General features: G+C 33.9%; 1 protein-coding gene and 1 pseudogene across 2 annotated transcripts in view; both read left to right on the top strand.

The window, feature by feature from the left end:
• Positions 1 to 8,560: 8,560 nt before the first annotated feature.
• Positions 8,561 to 15,160, top strand: part of LOC137244973 (uncharacterized) — an 83,828-nt gene continuing 77,228 nt past the window's right edge. The window contains exon 1 of one of the 2 annotated variants that reach the window (XM_067774830.1): positions 8,561 to 8,583. The gene's annotated coding sequence lies outside the window, so the exon portion shown is untranslated. Of the gene's footprint in view, positions 8,584 to 9,408; positions 9,558 to 15,160 lie in introns of those variants that run through there. The other variant, XM_067774829.1, reaches the window with a different exon arrangement.
• On the top strand, positions 9,564 to 11,156 carry LOC137244975 (jerky protein homolog-like; annotated as a pseudogene).

The raw sequence follows: 15,160 nt of genomic DNA, 5'->3' as shown, positions 1-15,160 counted from the left end.
TTGCACTTCTTCCAAATTCAACGCACTTGTTACAGCCCATGGACGTTGGAATTTTTCACTGTTTGAAAAGCGTTTGGAAAAAGGAAGAACAAGATTGGAGAATTACAAATAATGGACAGCGAACGAAACGTGGAGATTTCGGTCCAGCTATAGATAAATGTATAACATCGTCGATTACTACTGATGTGATACAGAGTGCTTTCAGAGCTTGTAGTTTGTATCCATTCAATGTAGATGCAGTTGCTTACCATACAATTTAAAAAACGGGAAGCAAAATCCCATAATTGCTGAGAATGTTGAAGATGTGATTAATAGTGAAGAACAACAACCACTTCAATGTGACCTGATGAAATTATTTGAAGAGTGATTAGAAGATGAGAAAATAAAGTTATTTAACGAGTGCGATGGAATATGGACTGGTGATATTAAAGACGAAAATTTGTACTACTTTTGGAAAAATTTGAAGAAGGAACTGAGGCCCGGAGGCAATGGGATTGCGCCTTAAAGTGGGTTTACTAGTCTATTGGCGGGCGGGTGTGGCGGGTAGTTGACATGAGCATTGACTTCCTTGATTTATGTGGGAAAGTAATTGACATAGATTCTACTCAAAATATCCCTATAAGATGTTCAACTCCAACGCTTCTAATTTACCCGTTGAAAATGGTGCTAATGATACTTTAAAAGACAATCAAAATTACAATAACAGGTTGATTGATAACCTCGTGCCACTTAATAACGATTTGCCTGTGGATAGCTTAACCTCCAAAAAGAAGGAATTTCCAATACCCTTCAAAAACGCTCTTTTCTGGCCTGAACCTTCTTCAACCGATCAGAAGAAGAAACAAGTGAAGAAGAAGCTCACTCCAACTGTGGTAATAGCTTCAGACTATATGGAATATCAACGACGCTTGGTTGAGGAAAAACAGAAAAACTTCAGAAAATGGCTTTAAAGAGAGAAACAAAAGAAAAGAAATCAAAGGAAAAACTTCGGAAAACAGCCCTGAAAAAAGCATCAAAAGAAAACAAGTCACGTGAAAAATTAAATCTGGAAAAATCTTTACTTACTGAAAATGCTATAATGAAGGAGACTTTTTTGTTATCGAGTATGAAGGAGAAAAGTTTCCCGGAAAAGTTTTAAAAGTTATCAGTGGATATCCTTTAAAATTTAAAATAAAAACTATGTCCATGAGCGGATTTAATTGTCGTTGGCCAGAAAAAGACGATATTCTTGACTATGAAGCAGACGAAATATTAAAAAAAAATTAATCCGCCTGAGCCAATAAATAAAAGAGGAATATTTTCAATAAACGACTTAAATTAATTCACATAACTTATTTTAAATAAATTTTTCTTTGATTTATAAGCTATTTGCATGTATAATGTTCAGTTTTATCATATAATTTGTAATTTCAATATACAACTTTTAATTTTTTTATATAATTATTGTAAAACGATTTGAATACTTAAAGTAAGTTTTAATTACTTTTGCTTTCATGACTTTAAAGCCACACAACTTCTAAAAATGTTCAAATTATTCAAAATATGTTAATTTACTACGTACATATGTGAAATCTTAAGTACGTAATCTAAATAATATGTAGTTAGCATTGATTTTACTTTTTAAATTATCTTTTCTCTAGTCAACACTAGAAACTAATAGATTTTTCTGTTTTTTTTTTTTATTGATGTATCGATAAAATTTGTTTTTATGTTTTGAATAAATAAATAAAGTACATAGGAACGTACTTTTTACCCAAACGGCTTGTCTTTTTCCAAAAATATTTAAAATATAACCGCAAACCCATTTTTTAAAATTTATAACGGAAATAGGAACGCTTTTGCACGCAGTTAGGAACCGGCGCAAATTTTCGCACGGATTTGGGAACAAAATACGTTTGTCGAAATATGCGTATAAAGCGTAAAGTTGAAAAAAAATTTTTTTTTAATAAACATCGTAAAGTCCGTAATAGATCTCTGAACCCACAGAAATAAAAAATGGATTTCAACTGCTTTTTGCTGGGCCAAGATATCACTTTAAAACTGGGCATGTCTTAATAGTACGTAAATAGGTACACTTACCTTACCTTGCCGAACATATTTCTATCGATAAAAGCCAACTGTTTTGCTTTAAATAAATAAAGAAAGGTGTGGATCCGCATACTTTAAAATGGGTAAATTTTAAACTTGGCGTGCCTGAGGAGATTTCTGAAACTATTTTAAAATCAGAAACCTGGCCTGCGAATGTCAAAGTGCAGCCTTTTCGTTCCCTTCGTGCAAAACGGGATTCCTGATGATGTTGCAGCTATTCCCAATGTTAAGTCTAAATTTAATTGCCTAAAAATATACTTTCAAAATGTATCTGGTTTTCGTACTAAATGTTCGGAAGTTTTTATGTATAGTTCTGCATTAGATTATGATATTTTCGTTTTTGTTGAATCTTGGCTGAACGAGAAATTTTTTAGTAGTGAAATCTTTGATCCACATCTCTTTGATGTTTTCCGTAAGGACCGTGATCCTGTTAAAACAGGTTGCTCGAGAGGAGGGGGTGTTCTCAATGCTGTTCGGAGGAAATTCCAGGCGGCCGTGGTAACACTCGCTAACTCTAATACACTCATTGATCAGCTCTGCGTACGTGTTCATGGTTCTTCTGGAATCTTGTATTTGTGCGCTTCGTATATTCCACCGAACAGTGCAGACGCCTTATATATTGCACATGCTGACAACGTTGTCTCACTGGTATCAAATGTGGGTGACAATCATCTTTGTGTACTTGGAGATTTTAATTTATGTAATTTGAGTTGGTCTCATATTGAGGACACGGCTTCTTTTATGGCCTCCAACGTTAACTCTTCAGCCGAAATTCATCTTATTGATAGTTTCTTAAGTATCGATTTGGTACAAATTAATGGGCTCTATAATAGGCTGAATAGAATTTTAGATTTAGTGTTCATCTCAAACAATGTTCACTACACATTGTCTGAATGCTTCACACCAATCCTGCAGACCGACAAACATCACGCATCACGTTTCTATTTCCCTAGAATTGGAGTTTTATGAATTTGCTGAAATTACAAATAAGCCTGAAATTAATTTCAACTTTAGTGCTTGCGATATGTCGTATCTTAATGAAATATTATTAAGCATTGATTGGTGTGATTCATTCCGCGATAATGATGTCACATCTTGTTTTCATATTTTCAAAAATAAGGTTCATGAGTTGTGCTTGAAGCATATCCCAATATATAGAAAAAAAGCATATAAGACGCCCTGGCATACTAAGAGGCTAAAACATCTGAGGAATGTTAAGTACAAATCTTTAAAACAGTATAAAAGAACTGGAGATTCGGCGCACTACTCAAAATTTCAAAACGATTTAAAGGCATTCAAGTGCATGAATAGGTTTTTGTACAGAAATTATGTTCTGAGCTTTGAGAGTAATATAATGTCGAACTCAAAGGCGTTTTGGCGTTTCATAAAGTCAAAAAAGGCCTGCTCATCTGTCCCTAGTAATGTATTTTTCAACGACAAATCTGCAAACAATGGAGTTGATGCTGCGAATCCATTTGCCAATTTTTTTTGTTATAATTTTGAACCAGACACTCGCGTCCACTCGAGTTTGCCTTCCATGAGCAACTCAGCGCTCAATTTTGGATCTTTGCGTGTTTCCGTTACGGATGTGGTTAATGGTATTGAGAAGCTTAAGCTGTCTACTAATACGGACTCAGATGGTCTCTATTGTTGAAAAACTGCTTGTGTTTGGCTGAGCCTCTTTCAATTATCTTCAACAACTCACTGGCCACTGGAACATTCGTGGATGACTGGAAGCTAACTTCAATTTCTCCGATATTCAAGAGTGGTAACAAAAATGATGTTCGTAATTACAGACCTATCTCGAAGCTCTCATGTGTTTCCAAACTTTTTGAGATTATAGTAAACGATAAAATATACTTTGCAGTAAAGGGCCTAATTTCGAACAATCAGCACGGATTTGTTTCAAAACGGTCCACTGTTAGTAACTTATCTATTTTTTCTGAATACTGCATTTCCGCTTTTCATAATAGATTGCAAGTTGATACAATATACACTGACTTTTCAAAGGCTTTCGACAAGGTTTCGCACCAGATACTCTTGGCTAAGCTTCTGGCATTCGGTTTTCATTCCACATTTTTGAAGTGGATTGCGTCGTATCTTTCAAATAGACAATGCGTTGTTGAAATAGACAACGCCACGTCCCAGCCATTCATTGTTTCCTCTGGGGACCCGCAAGGAAGTATTCTAGGGCCTCTATTTTTTATTTTATTTATAAATGATATCGGCTCATGCTTAGCTTTTGCGGAATACTTGTTGTATGCAGACGATTTGAAAATTTTCGCCACCATAAAGAGTTCTCGTGACTCTGAAAGGCTGCAATCAGACCTCGTCAATGTTGAAAACTGGTGTTGTTTAAATCGTCTTACTCTAAACATCAAAAAGTGTTTCCACGTAACTTTTTCTAAATCGGCTAATGTTCTACGGACTTCATATAGTATTGCGGGCTGTGCCCTGGAATCCGAGAGGAAATGAAAGACTTGGGTGTATTTTTTGACTCCAAATTTGGTTTCGCTAACCAAGTCAACTACGTTATTACTCGGTCTTATGCCACGCTAGCGTTCATTCGTAGAAATTGTTCAGCTTTCACTAGCCCTCACACCCTAAAGTCTCTTTATTGCTCTTTTGTCAGATCGAGACTGGAGCATGCTGCTATAATTTGGAGACCCTACCATACTAGTCCCTCTAATCGTATCGAGAGAGTTCAAAAAGTTTTTTTACGTTTTGCTCTCCGTTCTTTGAATTTTTCTGATCCTTTACCGTCATATGAATCGAGATGTCTTTTAATTGAACTGAGTACGCTTGTAAATAGACGAACCATCTTATCGTGCTCGTTTATCATTGGCTTAATTTCTGGAGCTGTTGATTGTCCATCGCTCCTGGAAAAAATTCAGTTTAATGTTCCCTGCAAAAACTTGCGGCACTTTGAGACCTTTAAAATTAGTTTTGCAAGGACCAACTATGCGGTAAACGCGCCTATTGCGAGGGCTTGTGCGGATCCCAATTTGTTTTTCAGTTCTTCAGGTGTTGACTGCACTTCTTCGTATGTAACCCTAATTAGTCATTTAAGATCTTTCTACTCTTAATATTATGCTAGTCTATAAAAATTTGTAAATTTAAAGACTCAAATAAATAAATATAAATATAAATAAAAATATACTTATTTTTTCAACTAGCTTCCTAGAGCATGTAAATGATATAAAAAAGGTTTTCCAAAAATTAAAGGAAGCAAATCTTCGAACTCAAATCAATAAATGTAAATTCTTTACAAAAGAAACATTGTATTTAGGACATGTCTTAACATCAGAAGGAGTTAAGCCAAATCCCGCTAAAATAAATCAATATTTAAATCTTGAATTGCCGAAATTAGTTAAACAAATTAAATCATTTTTAAGTATAACAAGATATTATCGAAAATTTATTAAATATTATTCAAAGGTAGCTTATCCGCTAATAAAATATTTAAAAAAGGACATGAAGTTAGATTTAAACGATTCGAATTATATTAATGCTTTTGAAAAGTTGAAAGAATTACTAACGGAAGAACCAGTACTTAAGTATCCAAATTTTAATAAACCTTTTCAACTTATTACTGATGCAAGTGCTAACGCAATAGGTGCTGTTTTACAACAGAATAAACATCCTATATGTTATGCCAGCAGAACATTAAATGATCATGAAAAAAATTATTCAGTTACAGAAAAAAAACTTTTTAGCAATTGTTTGGGCAACGACTTATTTTAGATCATATCTTTATAGTACAAAATTTGAAATTTTATCAGATCATCAACCTTTACGATGGCTTTTCTTAAAATATCAAGGCAAAGCTATGAATCCAAGACTTTTTAGATGGCTAATAAAGTTAAGTGAATTTAATATAACACTTAATTATATTCAAGGTAAAGAAAATCAAGTAGCTGATTTTCTTAGTAGAATAGATGCAAATACAAATGAAATCATTGTGTTATAGATTTCTAGAGAATCATTATTTAATAATGTAAATGACGATTTAGAAACAACTAATTCTAAAGAAGATAATAGTAACATTTTTATAAAAATATTAGATACTGTAGTAAATAGATTTCAAGTACAAATAATATTGACAGATGATAAACGAAATGAAGTTAAACATAATAAAACAAAGATTTTTCTAAATTCTTTGGACTTAGAAAATAATTTTGAAAATATATTACGAAGAAATATTGATAAAGGTAAAATTGGAATATTTTGTGAATTAGATAATAGTAAATATAATGTTTTGAAAAATAAGATTATTGAAATGTACGAACATAATAAAAATATAAAATTTTTCCGATGTTCATATCATGCTAAAGACATTGAAATAGAAAAGGATGCTTACAAATATATACTTACATAATTATCATAAAAATGAGACAGGACATACAGGAGTAGTTGAAAATTATGAGGGACTTAAAAAGACTAATTTATATACCGAATTTGAAACTTTTAGTCCATAAATATATTAATAACTGTTCTGTTTGTAGTAGGACGAAATACGATCGAAATCCAATTAAGAACAAATTTAAATTAACGGAAACACCAACTGATATTAAACAAATTGTACATATAGATATTTATACAAATTCTAAATCAAATTTTTTAACTTTTATTGATAGATTTTCTAAATTTGCAACAGCTTATTATTTAGAAGATAGGAATAATCAAACTATAATTGAAAAATTGAGACTTTATAAATCTCAACGTGGACATTTTCAGAAATTAATTTGCGATAATGAATTCAAAAGTATAAATATAAAAAATTATTTGATGAATGAAAATATTGAGTTACATTTAGTTACATCAAATAACCATAAAGGTAATGCCGATATAGAGAGGTTACATAATACGATTTCGGAGAAAATAAGAATGATGTCCATTGAACATAATGCTCTTAATATTAAAGATAAAATAAGTAAATCAATTGAATTTTATAACAATAGTTTTCATTCTATAATAAAAGAAAAGCCAATAAATGTTGAAATTGGAAAATGTAATAAAATAACAATACATGAAAATATATTTAAAACAAAAAAAAAATTATATTGAAAAAATAAATAAAAAAGAGAAAATTACGTTGAAAGTAGGAAAAAAGATTTATTAAAAATTATAAATCAATTAGACTTAAACAAGAACCCAAATATAAATTTCACAAATTAGATAACATTCACCCTTCGAATATAAAAAGGAAATTGAAATTCGAAGGCATTCTTAATACCAAAGAAATAGATAAAGGTTAATTAATTTTAAAATTTATGAATTTCAAATTTATTATTACTAATTTTTGTATTATAAAAATATTTAATAGTTTATAAAATACAGGTGTATTTTAATTTAAATGAGGGAGAAGTTATATTATGATTAATTTTAATTGTAATTTTTAAGTTAATTATTACTATAAACTTTAAATAACTTTGTATGAAAAATGTTTTCTTATATTCATAGAAAAAATGATTTTAGATTTTCATTTTATCTATCAAAAATTTACATTGTAAGTAATATTCTTGAAAAGAATAGCTTTAATAAATAAATATATAAAAATATATCTACAAATTTATTTCGCGTGTATATGTGATTGATACTTGCACAAATTATTGCCTTATTTTGTGAGCATCTCAGATAAGATATATACATGTGTTTGTGCGCCTCTTCTCGGCTGCTCGTATGGACATATGTGTAGACATAATGATTGATTTGTTTATGTGCATACGAGTCACTGCTTAGTATTGGCTTAGAGATGATAGTACCCCTTAGTGTTGCTAGCATTCGTCACAATATAAACATAGGTACCCAATATCATGATCTATGTATGTTGTATAAAAAAATCTTTGTGATCAGTTAAAAATTTACCACGTGCTATAAAAGTGAAAATATGCGCACATATGGCAGTTAAAATCTTTGAATGGCTCACCTGGAAAATTGTGTTTTTTGAGTTATGACACTACTGAAGTAAATGAGCGATAGGTACGATGGTATCTCTCTGTTAAGGAAGCATTTGACTTCTATGTGAGTTACATTTAAATCAATTTTGCTCACGTGAAGGAGATAGGGAAGAAAGAAACCCCATCCTCTCTTTCCTGTATTCGGCTCATAGGAAGACAGTTACAGGCCATCCCGCTATATTCTTAGGGTCACAACCATTGATCTGCATTGAGCAAGACAGCAATGACGACGAAGATATGACCACTTAAACAGTTCCATCATTATCAAGCATCATTGTTTAAGCCGACTCCATCCCTATTTAGACGGTGGCGTGCGTCATTCTTAGGCGCAGCAGTGCGCGGCGAATTGAGAGGCACCTACACCCACGAATGGCTATCGTCATGAACAAGAGCGTATTCGACTCAGTTAGCGAATATCAGCCGGCAATCGCGGACGCATTATTTTAAATATATATTTATACATTGTGAAAAGTATCAGTTGAATTACGGAAGTATTGAATTAATTTCGTTAATTATTAGATAATAAATAGAAAAGGTGCATTTATAATGTTTAAGAAAAAAACATAAATATTTTTATTTATTTTATTGTTCATGGTCCTTCGCAGCCATCCTTGGCCCGTCTTATAAAATTAAAACAAAAAAAGAATTTAATTAAAATTGAATTTCGTTCGCCAAAATTTAAACAAAAAATAAAAAACAAAAATACAAAAAATTGAAAATTGTTTGAAGAAGTTCAAAAAAATATATATTGCAAAAAAAAAAAAAACAAAAAACCTGACCTATTTTTCGCCCAGACTCGGTGTTCAAAAACACAAAAAAAATTATTGGGAAATTTCCCAATTTCCTTGGAAGAAAAAACAAACAAAAATATAAATATATATATTAGACTGGGTCGATTTATTAACGTATATCGCGCCATCGATTTTTCGATAGGATTTGGGCTCTGGAAAAAAAGTTCCACAACGCATACCCAAAAAAATTATTTTCGAGCCTGCGAAATTTAACTTTTTTGACTTTTTTTCGACTTTGATTTCTAAGGGGTTTTTCATGACCTACTAAAAAAAATTTCATGTATACCCTGTCCGACCCAAAAATGTCCGCTAAAAATGTTGGCGATAACAGTTTTTTGAAAAAAAAACCTTAAAAGTCAAAGTCGAAAAAAAGTTAAAAAAATTAAATTTCGCAGGCTCGAAAATAATTTGTTTGGGTATGCGTAGTGGAACTTTTTTTCCAGAGCCCAAATCCTATCGAAAAATCGATTATCGGTTAACTTTCGACCATACAAATCGACCCACCCTAATATATATATATATACAAATACTTATATTCACAAACATTTTTTTTTTTGGTGCCCACCTTTTTTAAAAGAGAAAATTGTTGAAAATTTTGGGAGCCAAAACAAAAGAATCATAAAACCCCGAACAACCAACTAAGCAGGATCATCAACAATGAAGCAACAATAAGCGGACCAGGCAATAAGATAAGAAGCAGTAATACATGAATCGGCGAGTAGGCAGCTTTTTTATTTTTCATAAAAAATATAGAAAATAATAAAAATTTCTTCCACTAAAGTTATATTATTTTAGTAAACTGCAAAACATATATATAGCGCACGCTCGATAACGTGAACGCTCTAAAGCGTGAACACCCCAAAACGTGAACAGGCATTTTTGTGCATTGACTACTCTAAAACGCGAACAAACCCAAAAAGCTCTCTAACATGAACAATAAACGTTACAATTATTTGAATGTAGTTTACATTGATCTCAAGTAATTCTGAAATTGGGGAATTCCCTTATTATAAAATAGGCATTTTATTCGTAATTGCATGTAAGGAGTCGCGGTTTTGGTTTTGCAAAGAGTGTTTCGTCTTATGTTTTCTGGTGAAAATGAGTTCTAAAAACGCGTGTGCTTGACATTAAAACAAAAGGCTGAAATTCTCGGCTTTTTAAAAAATCCTTATCTGTGACGATTTTAGCAAAGAAATATAATATTGCTAAATCAACAATTTGTAACATTAAAGCGAAAAAGCAAGTGATTTTAAAATGCGTAAGCAACACGTATTGTGGACCTGGAAATAGAAAAACACTGCGTTCTTCAGAGTTGCCCAAAATGGAGAGAGCTCTTTATCGTTGCTTTATCCGAATGCGAGATAAAAACTGGCCAGTAAGTGCTCTAATGTTGAAAGAAAAGGCAAAAACACTGCACGCAAAATTTAAAGAAAATGAAGCAAACTTCTTCGCTAGTGATGGATGGCTCCAAGGATTCAACAAGAGGTACGGTATTCGTCTTCTTAAAATATCATGCGAAAAACTGTCTTCGCAACCTCAGCTAGTGGATCCGTTTAAAGAAAAACTTAAAGCTAAAATGGCCGATTTGGAGTTGTGCAACGATCAGTTGTATAAAGCTGATGAGTCGGGGTTATTCTGGAGACTTTTGCCAGAGAAAACGTACGCGTCAAGTTTGAAGAAGAGAGCCACAGGGGTAAAGTCCGAGAAGCAGCGAATCGCGTTTTTATGCTGTTCAAACGCTACTGGATCCCACAAGCTTAAGCTTTTGGTAATTGGAAAGGCGAAGAATCTAAGCTGCTTTAAAAACTTTCAGTGTCCCACCGACTATAAGAGCTCGAAATCCGCCTGGATGGCGTCGGCTATTTTCAAGCAATGGTTTCATGAGTCATTTGTTCCACGGGTGAATATTCCTTTTAAGTTTTGTCCGATTTTTAAGGATAACTGGTTGTTTTTTAAGGTTACATCGTTTTTAAAGGAGAAAGCCTTACCAATTAAAGCTCTCCTCCTAATCGACAACGCTCCTTCTCACCCAAATGAAGCTGAACTGACAACGAAAAATGGGCAAATTTTGGCAATTTTTATGCCACCAAACGTTGCTCCCATCATTCAACCGATGGATCAGAATGCAATAAAAATCACTAAGTTGAATTACAGAAACAGCCTTCTAGCTTCAATAGCAGCGACAAAGTCTAATTTGCTCGAGTCGTTGAAAAAAATTTACTTAAAAACAGCTATAAATCTTTTGGATGCGGCTTGGTTTCGTGCACATAGAGAAAAAACAATTGTAAATCGAACAAAGTTGACTTAGTTAAAGAATTTTTTGTGGGACCAAATAAACTTGTACATCCTACCAAATTATTTACACATTTTATGCTCGACAATGGAAACAAAGCTTAGGCAATTTATTACCTAATTTAGTTATTATTTATTAAGATGATGAAAAAACTTAGTAGGTTAATTATGCCTAAGTTTAAGTTGTGGTATAAGCTATTTTAAGTTAATTGTACAATAGTTTTTCTCTATGTGTGTTGATGAAGCAACATTAGCAAGTGCGGGAACAGTATTTTAAATTTTGCGGTAAACAATGATGATCCCAAAGATAATGTTCCGCTGGCGGTTTTAAAAGAAAAATGGGGAGCTGAACTTCGCACCTTGATGAGCAACACCTTCGATCTCCTTAGTAGTTTAAATCCTGAGGTTCGTTCGTGTTCGCAGATATGCTCAAAGATATGTATGTGGGTTATTCAAAAAACTTTTTTTTTATTAAAAATATCAGATTGAATTCACGTTACCAGCCATTCATGAATGGAACGAAGATATCGAGGAGGGTATGCAAATGACGATCATCAACAAGAGGACGAATCCCATGATGACAGCGTATCAGAGCAACTGGAGAAAATAAAGCCGACTGAAGTAGTTGACATTTTCCGCAAGGCGTTAATATGGGCTGGTCATGAAGACGTCGATCAAAATGATATGAGTGTGCTAAGACGGTTAAGGAAGAAAGCTGTGCTTCAAGTTTTAGAAAAACGGGAGATACAAAAAAAGATGACCGATTTTTTTAAATGAAACCATCGTATGACTTAATTTTCAATTAATATGTAACGAAAACAAGAATAAAATGTGAACTTAAATGTGAAAAAATATATTTACTTAGTCTTTTTGGGCATTCCAAAACGTGAACACTTTTGTTAACGTGAACTGCCATGGTTTGAATTAGTTCACGTTATCGAGCGTGCGCTGTATATATATCCAAATATATAAACGAATATTGCGGAAATTTTCTTAAACTTCTTTGACTCACGTGCATACGTTCGCACAAACAAATATATATACATACGTTGTGTATTGCGCATATACATTAGTACTTATTCTAGCGCACAAAACTAATGCGGCAGTTACCCACGAACGTACGTAGAAAAAACGTGTCAGCTGACACGACCTATCTTATGAGTGTGCAATGTAAACGAAAACTCACCGACGTGCAACGCCCGTACGTACGTAGCCCGGAACGTAGAAATCAAAACAATTTTGATTTTTTCCGTAACAACGTGTCAGCTGATCGCTCTCTCACTAGACAGAGTTGCCTAGTAAACTTTTGTGCGCTAATTTTTGACCATTTGCAATTTTATGCAAAAACGCCTAATTAAAGTTTGAAAAATTGTGGAAATAATTCGAAATAATTATGTAAAAGTGCTGATTATAAATATTTAATCTATTTATACTTATTTAATATGTATTCCGGCCTTTTACAATATCAAAAATTAAATTGGAAAAAGTTGATGTTTCCGTAAGCATACATGCAAAATGGTTAGTGGCAACAGTGCTTATCTGTAAACAATACACACACAAATATGTTATGTACATGTACACGGACGCACACATTGATTCCTACGGGCTTGAGAGTTCGGTCAAACGTGCTTCGTACGACAAACGTCCTTACGTACGGCACACGTCGGTGGGTAACTGCCGCATAAGTTTCAGATATTTTCGCCCCTGTAAAAACTGTTCAAAAATATTCATACAGACTTCGAAGTATTATTAACTTCTAATAAAAAAATATACATACATATATGTATATACCAATAATATACAAATACACGTATATTTACACACGTTTATTTACACGTACATATATATATATATATACCAGTAAAAAGTGTTTGTGATATTTTCATTTTTTTTTTGTCAAACATTATTAAAGTCCGCATTTCGCGAATTTAAATCATTTTAGGTACGTTCCGTTGTCTGCGCTTGACTATCTTAAAAAACACACAAACACCGCCACCCTTTTAAATTTCTGTGGCACGAAGAGCAATTCCATCTTCTAATTTTGCGAACGTTCCCTGAGCGTATAAATATTTTGTTTGGTTTTTTTTGGTGAAAACCCAAAAGTTTCTTAAAATGCCTTAGGCCTGGTTTTTAGTAGTTGGTTAAGATAAGCTAAGTTTGCTTAAACTCTAGTCAAATTTAAACTCCAGCAGTTTTTCAGTCACAGTTTAAGGCCGCGTTTGGGGGTAGGCTTTTTGTACGGCAACACTGTTTTTTTTTTTGTTATCTAGATAATTTGTAGATACGGCAACAGTTGGATTTTGTTTACCCAACAAACATGGAAAAAAAATTTCTCCAGCCTTAGAGAAATATATATCTAGTTCCAGAGCTGATATCGAACATCATGCTGTAATTATTCTTAAATCAGATAGTTATCAAGTTGTTATCCAACTTCATTCTCCAATCACTATCCAACCTTTGAGAAATTTTGTAAAGTGTATAGTTCTCGAGTTGACCTCCAACGTCATTCTCAAATTATATTCCGACCTTTGAGAGATTTTGTGAAATGCACAGCTTTCATGTGTATCCAATACATTTCCGCAGTTTATATCCTACTTTGGATATAGAGTTGAGGTGGGTTGAAAAAAATCTTCCCCGAGGTGGTACCATCAAAGCCAACAGCTGTTCATTGTGAGAAATAAACACCTGACTGATAGCAGCAAATAAGCGCTATTAATTAAAAATAAGTTATACATATTTTATTTTCTGAAAATTCTGTAGCATTGTAATCTTACATTTGAGTCCAGTGAGAGAACAACACATAAATACAAGTTGGGAACTATATTTTTTTTTAACTTAAGTAATAGCATTTTTTGCTTTATAAAAAATTTTCTTTTTTGCTCAGAACGTAATGATTCTCAAGTTGAGTCTCCTTTCGGAACAACTTTTGCCTTGTTATCAACATGAGATGAAGTGGTACTTAAGCCCAAATGCGTGTTGGGTATATTCGACGTCATTGCCAACGAACGCAAATAACTGATATGTTAACTAGAGTTTAACCCTGTCAAATCGGCCGATTAAGCTCAGCTTAAACTTCAGTTAAAATATACTGAAAAATTGCAGAATAAGTTAAAGCGTAGTTTAACTGACAAACTGCGTTGAACTTGTACTGAAAAACCGGGCCTTAGTCCCCCAAAAGTTTCCGAAACCAGGACAAAACCAAAAGATGACCAAAAAGAAGACACGGGCAAGGAAAGGGCACCATTTCCCTGCCAAAAATCCGAATCAGTTGACCCATTCGCGAAAAAGTTCATCGCGGAAAATGACAGTCTCATGAGATACTGTGCAAAATTTAACGAGGCACAGATTCAAGATCACACTGAATCGTATCTCATGATAAAAGACAAATCACTAGATGATTGTTGGGCACGGCTTCAATCGGTTTACGATCTGGTATTTTCGAAACCAGACGAAAGTTTCCCTGAAGGCTTCAAAGTTCAGTACAAGACAAACATTGCACTTGCCTTGATACGTGTGAAGTGACCAAAGCAAAGCTTGCCGATTAACTTTCGTTGATCAAAATGATGGCAACACCGAGCCCACCACTCCGCGGGGAACAACCTTCGGCTGAGGCAAATATTTACCTCAAAGTCCTTCTGCCTTCAGTGTCGGCTCTGCCACCGCTACTACGCGCTGCGGATCTGCCGGTCCTTTAAGGCGATGCGGCCACCGCAACGTGCTGCAGTGCCCAGGGTACAGAGTTACTGTTTCAATTGCATGGCCCGCACGCATACCACGGGGAACGCGACTCCCGAGGGACTTGCAAAATTTGCAGTTTGGTACACCACACCTCCTGCACGATGGACCGAAAAGCCAAAGTGGGCAGCACAAATGCCCAGTACGAAAAAAACACTCAAGCATTATCACGGAAGCCGAAACCCAAGCCGAAACCGGAGAGGAAACGCACCTGCGCCTGTAGGGTCCAACAGGCGTAGTAGAAGACAGCAGCAACACCCAAAGCCGAAAGGACGGCCAAGCGCACGATCGCGC

The sequence above is a fragment of the Eurosta solidaginis genome, chromosome 3, assembly GCF_040869045.1.
Source record: "Eurosta solidaginis isolate ZX-2024a chromosome 3, ASM4086904v1, whole genome shotgun sequence".
NCBI lineage: Eukaryota > Metazoa > Arthropoda > Insecta > Diptera > Tephritidae > Eurosta > Eurosta solidaginis.
Note: the sequence above shows the minus strand (reverse complement) of the source record. Positions and strands in the feature narration are given on the sequence as shown.